Below are 13,162 nucleotides of genomic sequence, written 5' to 3'. Positions count from 1 at the left end.
CTACACAACAACCGGGCTGGGTGAGCACCCTGAGCACTTGCCTACCTCACACAATAGCTGTACTATACCTGGACTGGGTGAGAGCACTACCCCCCACCCTCCTGAGTGCAGCAGTTGCAATGCAATGAGATCAGGCAGTTATCCTGTGCTCTCCACCTGCACAGCAATCTTACCACAATTGGGCTAGGGGAGCACCCTGAGCCCATCCCCCATACAACAACTGTTTTCCAACCAGGTCAGCATGTACCCCATCTTCAACCTTCCATGCAATAGCTGTGCTACAACTGAGGGGATAAGCACACACACTCTGCCTCACTCTCCCCATTAGCAGCTGTGGCCCCACAAGAACCCACATAAGGGACATCTCTTTAGTGCTTGGCTCTGAGTCCAGGGAAGAATGTGTTTCCAGGCTCCATAGATCATCTATTACACAAGAACTCTCATTCAAGACCAGGAGAGGGAGCTATTTTGCCTGATATATGTAAATAAGCATAGAGTCAGACAAAATGAGGATACAGAAGAATATGTTCCAAGCCAAAGACCAAATCCCCAGAAAAAGATTTTAATGAAAAGTACATAAACAATCTACCTAATAAAGTGATCAAAGTAATGGTCACAAAGATTCTCACCAAACTCAGGAGAATAATAGAGAAGAAAATATAAGGAAATAGAGAAGAAAATAAGAAAGAACCAAACAGAAGTTATAACTGAGCTAAAAATGCACTTCAGGGGTTTAACAGCAAATTAGTGAGCTGGAAGGTAAAGTAATGGAAATCACTTAGAGCAACAAAATGAAAAATGAATTTAAAAAATGAATTTAAAAAAAAAAGTAAAGATATTTTAAGGGACCTCTTGGATAACATCAAGAATATTATTAGTCACATTAAAGGGGTCCCAGAAGGAGAAGAGAGAGAAGGGCCAGAAAAATTACTTGAAGAAACAATGGCTGAAAACAACCCCCATCTGGGAGAGGAAACAGACATCTAGGTCCAGAAAACCCAGAGAGTTACAAATAAGATGAACCCAAAGAAAACCACGCCAAGACACAGTATAATTAAAATGGTAAAATTAAGGATAACTTTTTATAAGAGAGAATCTTATAAGCAGCAAGAGGAAAAACAACTTATTATGTTCAAGGGAAACCACATAAGACTATCAGCAGATATTTCAGCAGATAATTTACAAGTCAGAAGGAAGTGGCAAGACATATTGAAAGTGCCAAAAGGAAAAAGTTTTCAACCATGAATTTTCTACCCAGCAAGGTTATCACTCAGAATTGAGGGAGTCATTAAGAGATTTGCAGATAAGCAAAAGCTTTAACTCTTTTAGGAATTCATCATCACTAAGAATGCCTCACAAGAAATGTTAAAGAAATTTCTCTAAGCTAAAAAAGGCAGTAATTGATAATAAGAAAACATATAAAAGTAACACTTACTGGAAAAAGGTAAATGTATAGTAAAAGTAGTAGATCAATCACTTATGAAGAAAATATGAAGGTTAAAAGACAAAAGCAGTAAAATTAACTATAATTACAATACTTAGTTAAGGGATGCATAAAATGAAAATACATAAAAGGTGCCATCAAAAATATAAAACTTGTAAAGGATGGAGCAAAAATGAAAAGCTTTGGAATGAGTTTAATGTTAATTTACTATCAACTTACAAAAAACTGGTATATACACAGACTGTTATATATGAACCTCATGGTAACCATGAAGAAAAAAATTATAGGAAACACTCAAAAGAAACATTAAAGAAAGCCACTAAAGCACAAGGGAAGAGAGAAAGAGAAGAAGAAAGGGAGAGAGAGAAACTACAAAACGAAATAGGAAATAATTAACAAAATAGCAGTAAGTACATACCTAAAAATAATTACTTTAAAGGTACATGTGAAACACTCACAATAAAATACACAGAGTGGCTGAATGGATTGAAAAACAGGAACTATCTACATGCTATCTACAAGAGATTCACTTCAGAACTAAGGACATACACAGGCAGTGTGGAGGGATGGAAAAAGATATTCCATGCAAAAGAAACCAAAGAAAGGTAGTGTAGCTATACTCAAATCAGACAAAACAAACTTCAAAATAAAAACTATAATAAAAGAAAAACAAGGGCACTACATAATGATAAAGAGGTCAGTTCAGAAAGATATAAAGCATTATAAATATATGCACACCTAAAACAGAAGCACCAAAATATGTAAATCAAATATTAATGAACCTAAAGGGAGAAACTGAAAACAATCCAATAATAGTAGAGGATTTTAACACCTCACTTACAGCAAGGGATGGATCATCCAGACAGAAAATCAATGAGAAAATATTGGCCTTAATGACACTTTAGTCCAATGGACTTAATGGACATATAAACACTCCATCCAAAAGCAGCAGAATAGTCTTCTCAAGTGCACATGCAACATTCTCCAGGATAGATCACATATTAGGCCATAAAACAAGTCTCAATAAATTTAAGAAGACTGTAATCATATCAAGTATCTACTCTGACCATGTTGCTGCTGCTGCTAAGTCGCTTCAGTCATATCTGACTCTGTGCAACCACACAGATGGCAGCCCACTGGGCTCCTCTGTCCCTGGGATTTTCCAGGCAAGAATACTGGAGTGGGTTGCCATTTCCTTCTCCAATGCATGCATGCATGCTAAGTCGCTTCAGTCATGTCTGACTCTGTGCGACCCCATGGACAGCAGCCCACTAGGCAAGAATACTGGAGTGGGTTGCATTTCCTTCTCCATTCTGACCATAAAAAACTCAAGATCAATTACAAGAAGAAACCAGAAAAACCACAAAGATATGGATATAAAACAACATGCTACTGAAAAACCAACTGGCCTTTGAAGAAATCAAAAGAGAAGTCAAAATATACCAAAAAAAAAAAAAAAAAACAACCCAAACATAAACATCACATACCAAAACCTATAGGATAGAGCAAAAGTTGTTCCAAGAAAGAGGTTCATAGCAATGCAGGTCTACCTCAAGAAACAAGAAAAATCTCAAATAAACAAACTAAATTTACATGTAAAGAAACCAGAGAAAAAAGAACAAATGAAAACCAAAACTAGTGGAAAGAAGGAAATAATAAAGATCAGAGCAGAAATAAATGAAGTAAAGACTAAAAAGATAATAGAAAAGATCAACACACCCAAGAGCTGGTTCTTTGAGAAGACAAAATTGACAAGTCTTTAGTTTAGACTAACCAAAAAAAAAAAGAGGGCTCAAATAGATAAAATCAGAAATGAAAAAGTTATAATTAATAAAAAAAAAGTTATAATTGATACTACTGAAATACAAAGGATCATAAGAGAATAATATGAAAAATTATAAGTCAACAAATTGGACAATCTAGAAGTAATGGGCCAATTCCTAGAAGCATACAACCTACCAAGACTGAATCATGAAGAAATAGAAAACCTGAATAGACCAATTACTAGTAAAGGAGATCAGATCAGTAATCAAATACCTCCCAAAAAACAAAAGTTCAGGATGGAATGGCTTCCCTGGTAAATGCTTCTAAAAATTAAAGATTTACTACCTATCCTTCTCAAACTCTGCCAAAAAATTAAAGAAGAGGGAACATTTTCAAATACATTTTATGAGGCCAGCATTACCCTGATACCGAAACCAAACAAGAACACCACAAGAAAAGAAAATTACAAGCTAATATTGCTGATGAACAGACGCAAAAATTCTCAACAAAACAGTAGCAAACCAAAGTCAACAATTCATTAAAAGAATCATACACCATGGTTAAGTGGGATTTATTCCAGGGATGCAAAGATGGTTCAATACCTGCAAATCAACAAATATGATATACCATATAACAAAATGAAGGATAAAAATTGTATCATCATCTCAGTAGATGCAGAAAAAGCATTTGATCAAATTCAACATCCACTTATGATGAAAGCTCAAAAAAGTGGGTAGCAAGGGAATGTGCCTCAACATAATAAAAGCCATATATGACAAAACCATGATCTTAGTTTTCTGAATGCTGAATTTTAAGCCAACTTTTTCACTCTCCTCTTTCACTTTCATCAAGAGGCTCTTTAGTTCTTCTTCACTTTCTGCCATAAGGGTGGTGTCATCTGCGTATCTGAGGTTATTGATATTTCTCCCAGCAATCTTGATTCCACCTTGTGCTTCCTCCAGCCCAGCGTTTCTCATGATGTACTCTGCATATAAGTTAAATAAGCAGGGTGACAATATACAGCCTTGACATACTCCTTTCCCTATTTGGAGCCAGTCTGTTGTTCCATGTCCAGTTCTAATTGTTGCTTCCTGACCTGCATACAGATTTCTCAAGAGGCAGGTCAGGTGGTCTGGTATTCCCATCTTTTTCAAAATTTTCCACAGTTTATTGTGATCCACACAGTCAAAGGCTTTGGCATAGTCAATAAAGCAGAAACAGATGTTTTTCTGACACCGTCTTGCTTTTTCGATGATCCAGCAAATGTTGGCAATTTGATCTCTGGTTCCTCTGCCTTTTCTAAAACCAGCTTGAACATCTGGAAGTTCATGGTTCACGTATTGTTGAACCCTGGCTTGGAAAATTTTGAGTATTACTTTGCTAGCGTGTGAGATGAGTGCAATTATGCGGTAGTTTGAGCATTCTTTGGCATTGCCTTTCTTAGGGATTGGAATGAAAACTGACCTTTTTCAGTCCTGTGGCCACTGCTGAGTTTTCCAAATTTGCTGACACAGCAAATTCACAGAATCATCTTTTAGGATTTGAAATAGCTCAACTGGAATTCCATCACCTCCACTAGCTTTGTTAGTAAGCAATGCTTCCTAAGGCCCACTTGACTTCACATTCCAGGATGTCTGGTTCTAGGTGAGTGATCACACCATCATGAGTATCTGGGTTGTGAAGATCTTTTTTGTGCAGTTCTTCCTGTGTATTCTTGCCACCTCCTCTTCATATCTTCTGCTTCTGTTAGGTCCATACCATTTCTGTCCTTTATTGAGCCCATCAAAATCACTGAAGATAGTGATTGCAGCCATGAAATTAAAAGAGGCTTACTCCTTGGAAGGAAAGTTATGACCAACCTAGACAGCCTATTAAAAAGCAGAGACATTACCTTGTCAACAAAGGTCCGTCTAGTCAAGGCTATGGTTTTTCCAGTAGTCATGTATGGATGTGAGAGTTGGACCTTAAAGAAAGCTGAGCACTGAAGAATTGATGCTTTTGAACTGTGGTGTTGGAGAAGACTCTTGAGAGTCCCTTGGACTGCAAGGAGATCCAACCAGTCCATCCTAAAGGAGATCAGTTCTGGGTGTTCATTGGAAGGACTGACGCTGAAGCTGAAATTCTAATACTTTGGCCACCTGATGCGAAGAGCTGACTCATTTGAAAAGACCCTGATGCTGGGAAAGATTGAAGGTGGGAGAAGAAGGGGATGACAGAGGATGAGATGGTTGGATGGTATCACCGACTCAATGGACATGAGTTTGAGTCAACTCCGGGAGTTTGTGATGGACAGGGAGGCCTGGCATGCTGCAGTCCATGTGGTCTAAAAGAGTCAGACACGACTCAGCAACTGAACTGAACTGATGAGAAAACCACAACTAACATCATACTCAATAACAAAAAGCTAAAAGCTTCTCCTCAAAGATCAGAAACAAAATAAGGATGTCCACTCTCACCTCTTTTATACGACATAGTTTTGGATGTCTTATCCAGAGCAACTAGGCAAGAAAAAGAAATAAAATTCATCCAAATCAGAAAGAAAGAAGTAAAACCCATGATTTGCAGATCACGATACTATATAGAAAACCCTAAAGATTGCATCAAAAAACTGTTGGAGCTAATAAATGAATTCAGTAAAGTTACAGGATAAAAAATTAATATACAGAAATCTGTGGTATTTCTATACACTAATAATAAACTGTCAGAAAGAGAAATTAAGGAAACAATCCTATATACAATTGCATCAAAAAGAGTAAGATACCTACAAATAAATTTAACCAAGGAAGTGAAAGAAGTGTACCCTGAAAAGTATAAGATCCTAATGAAAGAAACTGAAGATAAGCAAATCCATGCTCATAGAATGGAAGAATTAATATTGTTAAAATGTCCATAACACCCAAGCAATCTTCAGATTCAATGCAGTCCCTATCAAAATTCTAATGGCACATTTCACACAACTGGAAAAAATTTTAAAATTTGTATGGAACCACAAAACAATCCTGAACAGCCAAAACAATCTTGAGAAAGAAAAACAAAGCTGGAGGTATACCACTTCCTGATTTCAAAGTATACAATAAAGTGGTAATAATTAAATAGTATGGTCCTGGAACAAAACGACACACAGATCAATGCAACAGATTTGACAGCCCAGTAATAATTCACCAATATAGACAATTTGGGCTTCCCTCATAGTTCAGTCGGTAAAGAATCTGCCTGCAATGCAGGAGACCCAGGTTCGATTCCTGGGTTGGGAAGATCCCCTGGAGAAGGAAATGGCAATCCACTCCAGCATTCTTGCCTGGAAAATCAATGGACAGAGGAGCTTGGCGGGTTACAGTTCATGGGGTCGCAAGAGTCAGATACAACTTAGCGACTAAACCACCAAACCACCATAGACAATTTACAACAAAGGAGCAAAGAATGGAGAAAGGACAGTCTTTTCAATAAGTGGCATTGAGAATACTGGACAGCCACATGCAATAGAGTGAAACTAGACCACTATCTTACACCATACGCAAAAATGAACTCAAAATGGATTAAAGACTTGAGTGTAAGACCTGAAACCATAAAAGTCCTAGAAGAAAGCATAGGTGTTAAACTAATACCAGTCTTGGTGATATTTTTGTGGATCAGTCTCCAAAGACAAGGAAAACAAAAGACAAACAAATGGGACTACATCAACCTAAAAAGCTTCTTAACAGTAAAGGAAATCATCATCAAAACACAAAAACAACCTACTGAATTGGGGAAGATATTTATAAATCATATCTCTGATAAAGGGTTAAAATTAAAAATATATAAAGAACTCATACAACTCAAAAAAAAAAAACCAATTGATTTAAAAATGGGCAGAGGAAACAAAATAAAAAAAATGGGCAGAAGACCTGAGTAGACATTTTTCTAAAGGATACATACAGATGTGCAAGAGGCACATGCAATGATGCTCAACATCATTATTAGAGAAGTGAAAGTCAGAATCACAATGAGATACTACCTCACATCTATTAAAATAGCTATTATCAAAAAGACAACAAGTGTTGGAGAGCACATGGAGAAAACACAATCTTTGTGCACTGTTGGTTGGAATGTGCAGTTATTATGGAAAACAGTATGAAGATTATTTTAAAACTTTAGAATAGGTCTACCATGTTATACATATACAACTATTCCACTTTGGGAATTTATCCCAACAATATGAAACAATAATTCAAAATGATATTAATATATGTACCCCCATATTCATTGCAGCATTTATTATTTTTTATGGCTGAGTAGCATTCCATACATACACACAATGTAATGCTATTCAGCCATAGAAAATAATACATCTTGCCATTTGTGATAACATGCATTGAGAATATTATGTTAAGTGAGTCTTAAGAAAAAAAATATGCTATGATTTCACTCATATATAGAATCTAAAAAATAAAAACAAAACAAATTCATAGATATAGAGACTATACTGGTGGTTACCGGAGGGGAAGAGTACTGGGAATTGGGCAAAAGGAGTCAAGGGAGCCAACTGTATGGTGATAAACGGTAACTATGCTTTTTGGGGTACACACTTTGTAGTGTATGCCAATGTTGAATTATAATGTTGTATACCTGAAACTTTTAATAAAAAAGGGAACATTATAAAAGAGAGATTGGCAAAGTAGATGAAAAAAACATGTTGTTTATATGCTATCTACAAAAAATTTACTTCAAATAGGAAGGCTGAAAGTAAAAGGATGGAAATAGGTCTATTATGTAAACATTAATCAAAGGCTAGAAAGAGTTACAATATTAATATTAGTTATTATAGATTTCAGAGCAAAGAAAATTACTCATGATATAGAGGGACATTATACAATGATAAAAGGTGAAATCCACAAAGAAGATATAGCAATCATATATGTGTATGCATGTAATAAGAGTCACAAAATACATGACGCAAAAACCAGTAAGCTTGAGAAGAGCTAGGCAACTTCACAGTTACAGTCGAATATTTCAACATGTCTACTCGACAAATAATAGAACAATTAGCCAGAAAATAAGGAAATATATACAAGAACTTGGCGACACCATTAAACAGAGAGATCTAATCAACATTTATAGAATACTCTTCCCAAGAGCAGCAGAATACACATTCTTTTCAAGTGCCCATGGAACATTTGCTAAGTTAGATCATATCCAGGGCCATAAAAATCTGAAAAATTTTAAATAACTGAAATTATACAAGTTGTGTTCTCTGACCACAGTGGAACAAAACTAGAACTTAATAACAAAGATAATAGGAAAATCTATAAACACTGAGAAACTAAACAATACATTTCAAAGTAATCTATGGATTAAAGAGGAAGTCTCAAGGGAAATAAAAAAAAATACACTGAGGTAAATGAAAATGAAAATACAATATAGCAAAATTTGTGGGCTACAGCTAAAGTAGTATGGTGAGGGAAATTTACAGCACTAAATGCATACATTAAAAAAGAAGAAAAATCTCAAATTAATTTACATTCCCATCTCAAGAAGCTAGAAAAGAAGAGCAAACTAAATGCAAAGCAAGTAGAAGGAAATAAGTAATAAAGATAAGAGCATAAATTAATGAGACTGAAAACACAAAGTCAGTAGAGAAAATCACTGGAGGAGATGGTTCTTTGAAAAGGTGAATAAAATTTACTAACTCTAGGCAAGAGTGACAGAGAAAAAAGGGAAGATTTAAATTATAAACATCAGAAACAAAACAGTAGATACCACTACAGATGCTGCACGCACCAAAAGAATAATAAAGGAATAATAATGCAAAGAAGTCTATACACCTAAATTTGACAACTTAGAAGAAACAGGTCACTTCACTGAAAAATGTAAATTACCACAAATCACCCAATATAAAATAGATAATGTGAACAGCTCTATAATTATTAAGGAAATGGAATTTTTAGTTTTAAAACTCTTGGAAAGAATCTCTAGCTAAACTGAAGAATTCTACTAAACATTTAGAAAAGACTGACATAGATTCTACACAATCTTTTCCAAATATATGAAATTTTATGAATCTAGTATTACTCTGATATCAAAATCAAAGACTGTACAGGGAAAAAAAACTACCAAACAATATCCCTAGTGAATATAGGAAAAAACCTTAACAATATGCTTGCAAACAGAATTCAGCAATATATAAAAAAGAATTTACACTATGACCACGTGGGGTTTATTCCAACGATGCAAGGCTGGTTTAATATTTGAAATCAGTCAATATAACCCCTCATATCAACAGTTTAAAGAAGAAAAATCACATGCTCATATCAATTGGTACATGAAAAGCATGTGACAAAATTTGATACTTATTCATGAAACTCAGAAAAAAAGGAATAAGGGAGAACTTCCTCAACTTGATCAAGAGCCTCTACAAAAATCCTATGGCTAACATTATACTTAATGATGAAACACTGAATGTTTTCTCCCTAAGATAGTGAACAAGGCAAGAATATCTACTTTCATCACTCTTACTAACATGGTGCTGAAAGTTCTAGTCTGTGCAATAAGGTAAGAAAGGGAAAGAGAAGGCATACTGATCAGAAAGTAAGAAATAAAACTGTCCCTATCTGAAGATTAGATGGTTGTTTACACAGAAAATCCTAAGGAATCTTCAAATCAATTGTATTTCTTCATACTAGAAATTAACACATGGACACCATTTACAATAACCTAAAAAAAAAAAAACCCACAACACTTAGATGTAAATTTAACAACACACACACACAAAAATAAATAAATAAATCTAACAACACATATACAGGACTTGTATGTTGAAAATTATATAATGCTGGTAAAAGAAAGAAAAAATCTAAATAAATGAAGAGACATATCCTGTTCATGGGTTGGAAGATTCAATATAATAAAGGCATCAATTCTTTTTACAAACTGACATATAATTTAAGATGTCAATTCTTGATAGATAAGTGTACCAGGCTGGATGTAGCTCCCCCTCCAAATTCATGTCCTTCCTGGTACCTCATCATATGACCATATTTGGAAATAGGGTCACTACAGATGTAATTAAGTTGAGATCATACTGAAGTAGAGTGAACCTTTAATCCAGTAATGGATGTGCACTTATGAGAAAAAGAGAAAGACAGACAGATGGGGAGAATGCCATGTGGTGACAGAGACTGGAGTGATAAATTTATAAGCCAAGGAATGCCAAGGTTTGACAGCAACCACCAAAAGACAGGAAGAGGCAAAGAAGGATGCTTCCCATAGAGCCTATGGAGAGAGTACACCCTGCTGACATCTTGATTTTCAGATTTCTAGCCTCCAGAACTGTGAGAGAATAAATTTCTCCTATTATAAGTTACCCAGTTTGTGGCAATTTGTTATAGCAGTCCTAGGAATCAAATACAGTTTAATGCAACTCCTATCAAAATCCCAGGAGGAATTTTTGCAGATTTAGAGAAGATTACTCTAAAATGAATATAGAAAGGCAATGGAACTAGACAGCTTATAACAATTATGCAATAGAACAATAAAGTTGGTGCAATCACTCTACTTGCTTTTAAGACATTATAGTAATCAGGACTGTGTGGTACTAGCAGAAGGATTAACACATAGAGAAAATGAAGAACCCAGTAACAGACTCACATAAGTATATCCAACCGATTTTTGCCAAAAGTACAAAAGCAATTTAATGGAGGAAAGACAGGCTTGTCAACAAATGGTGCTAGGGCAACTGGATATCATGGGCGAAAATGAACATCAACCTAAATCTCACAACTCATACAAAAATTAACTTGAAATGTATTATGAACTTAAATGTAAAACATAAAACTTAAAAAAAGAGAAGAAAATCTTTAGGATATGGGGCTAGGCACAAAGTATACTAAATACCAACCTGAACTGAAATTCCTAGCAAGAGCAGATAAACAAGACGTGTTCTGGTGGAAAGAGTTCTGAAATTGAGGTCAGACAGTTCTAATTCTTTCATTCACTAGTCATACAAACTTAGGCAAATTGGTAACTTGACATTTTTGAATCTTAAAAATTCTCTCATTTGTAAATCAAGGATAATACCAGTATTGCCTGCTTCACAAAATTACTGGGGGTGGGGTGGTCAAATGAAATAATGGATGTTAAGAATGCACTGTAAAATGTAAAGCATGATACTGTGGGCCTGAGGTTTTATGTTTGTGCAACAGCCATTTTGCCACTGTAAGGACATACTTAATAAAGGTTATCTGCTTAATAAATAATGAATGAGTGACTGGTCATCAGAATAGTCAAACAAGGGCAAATTTTTTCCCCAAGCGTTTAAAACAAAAGCGGTGCACACCACATTCAATCAAACAGTAAAAAGCAACATATACTATTTAAGGAGATAGAGGGTTATTAAATATGTGCATAAAAAGCTAACTATTCCATCATGTTTCAGAGAATTAACAATTACGGATGGGAGACTGGTCAAAAAACTACAGAAATATTAACCTAACAGGCAATTCAAGAGTCAGAGAGATGGAACAGTAATACATTAGACAGAATAAAAGTGGCAAAACCAAAATGCTCAGAGCAGTTCTGGCCTTATATAGAGACTATGGAAATTGATCAATTTGAATTTATAGTACAATTTAATTTTAGTTTGTATTCGTTACTATGGCAAACACATCTGAAGGTCCAGATGAGGCTCATGGCTTAGAAATTAAATTATTTCTTCTTCCAAAAGGAAGTTAAGATGAGGAAAAAAAAGATGTACATATCTCCAAAATGTTCAATGCTGAAGTTTTTTTTAAAACTTAAATTCACACTGGCCGTAATTACATAGTTCCAGAATTCTGGGTTTCTGTAAAATGATGCTAGTTTGTACCAGGTTGTCACCCTGCTATATTATTCCACCATCTGTTGTGGTTTGCAGACATTTGTAATATGAAGAAGCAGTTGGGCAAGTCAGGATCCTTGGATATTAACATGGACTCTAATAATGACTTTTTGTGTGACTTTAAGCAGGCCATTTAACCTTCTTAATATTTTATAGCTCCCTTACAAAAACAATACTACCTTACATGTATATGAGCTGCTAAAGTTCACAACACATATTATTATTTCAGTTGATCCTTAGAACCTCAGTGTAGGAGTAATAGAAAGTGTTATTATTTCCATTTTACATGAGAAAACTAAAGTCAAACAGCAGAGGAGGCAAAACCTTATGCAAAAACAAACAAATAAGAAACCATTCAGACCCTTACCTCATACACCATAAGCAAAAATTAACTCAAAATGAATCATAGACCAACATGTAAGAAATGAGTATAAAAGCTACAAGAAAAAAATAGAAGAAAATCTTTGTAAATTTGGAATAGGCAAAGACTTCTTATTATGACTAAAAACATGACCCATAAAAGAAAAGATGACAAATTGGGCTTCATCAAAATTCAGAACATTTGCTTTTTATTTTTTTTCAGAACATTTGCTTTTTAAATAATGCCACTAAAAAATGAAAAGACTAGCCAGAGACTGGGAGATAATACTTACAAATAGTATATTTTATAAAGGATCTGTGTCTAGAATACATAAAGAACTCTTAAAATTCACTGAGAATCCAATTTTTAAAATGGGAAAATACTTGAATAGGTATCTTTCCAAAGAACAAATGGTCAATAAGCACATGAAAAAAAGATCAACAGTGTTAGCTACCAAGGAAGCTCAAATAAAAACCACAATGCGCTACTATTACATACCCAGTAGGATGGCTATAATAAAAAAATATGGACAATACGAAGTGTTGATAAGGATGTGAAGAAATTGGAACCCTCATACACTGCTGGTAGGAACGTAAAATTGATCAACAACTTTGGAAAACAGATTGCAGCTCCTCAAAAAGTTAAATATAGAGCGTTACCATATAACCCATTAATTCACATACTCAAGAGAATTGAAAACAAACCCTTGAAAACAAAGACTTATCCACAAATGTTCATAGTA

General features: G+C 34.9%; 1 protein-coding gene across 1 annotated transcript in view; it reads right to left on the bottom strand.

Moving 5' to 3' along the window:
• The window catches only part of TEX11 (testis expressed 11), a 265,819-nt gene that overhangs the window by 26,877 nt on the left and 225,780 nt on the right, over positions 1 to 13,162 (bottom strand). The gene's annotated exons all lie outside the window — the stretch shown is intronic.

The sequence above is a fragment of the Dama dama genome, chromosome X, assembly GCF_033118175.1.
Source record: "Dama dama isolate Ldn47 chromosome X, ASM3311817v1, whole genome shotgun sequence".
In the NCBI taxonomy this organism is placed as follows: domain Eukaryota; kingdom Metazoa; phylum Chordata; class Mammalia; order Artiodactyla; family Cervidae; genus Dama; species Dama dama.
Note: the sequence above shows the minus strand (reverse complement) of the source record. Positions and strands in the feature narration are given on the sequence as shown.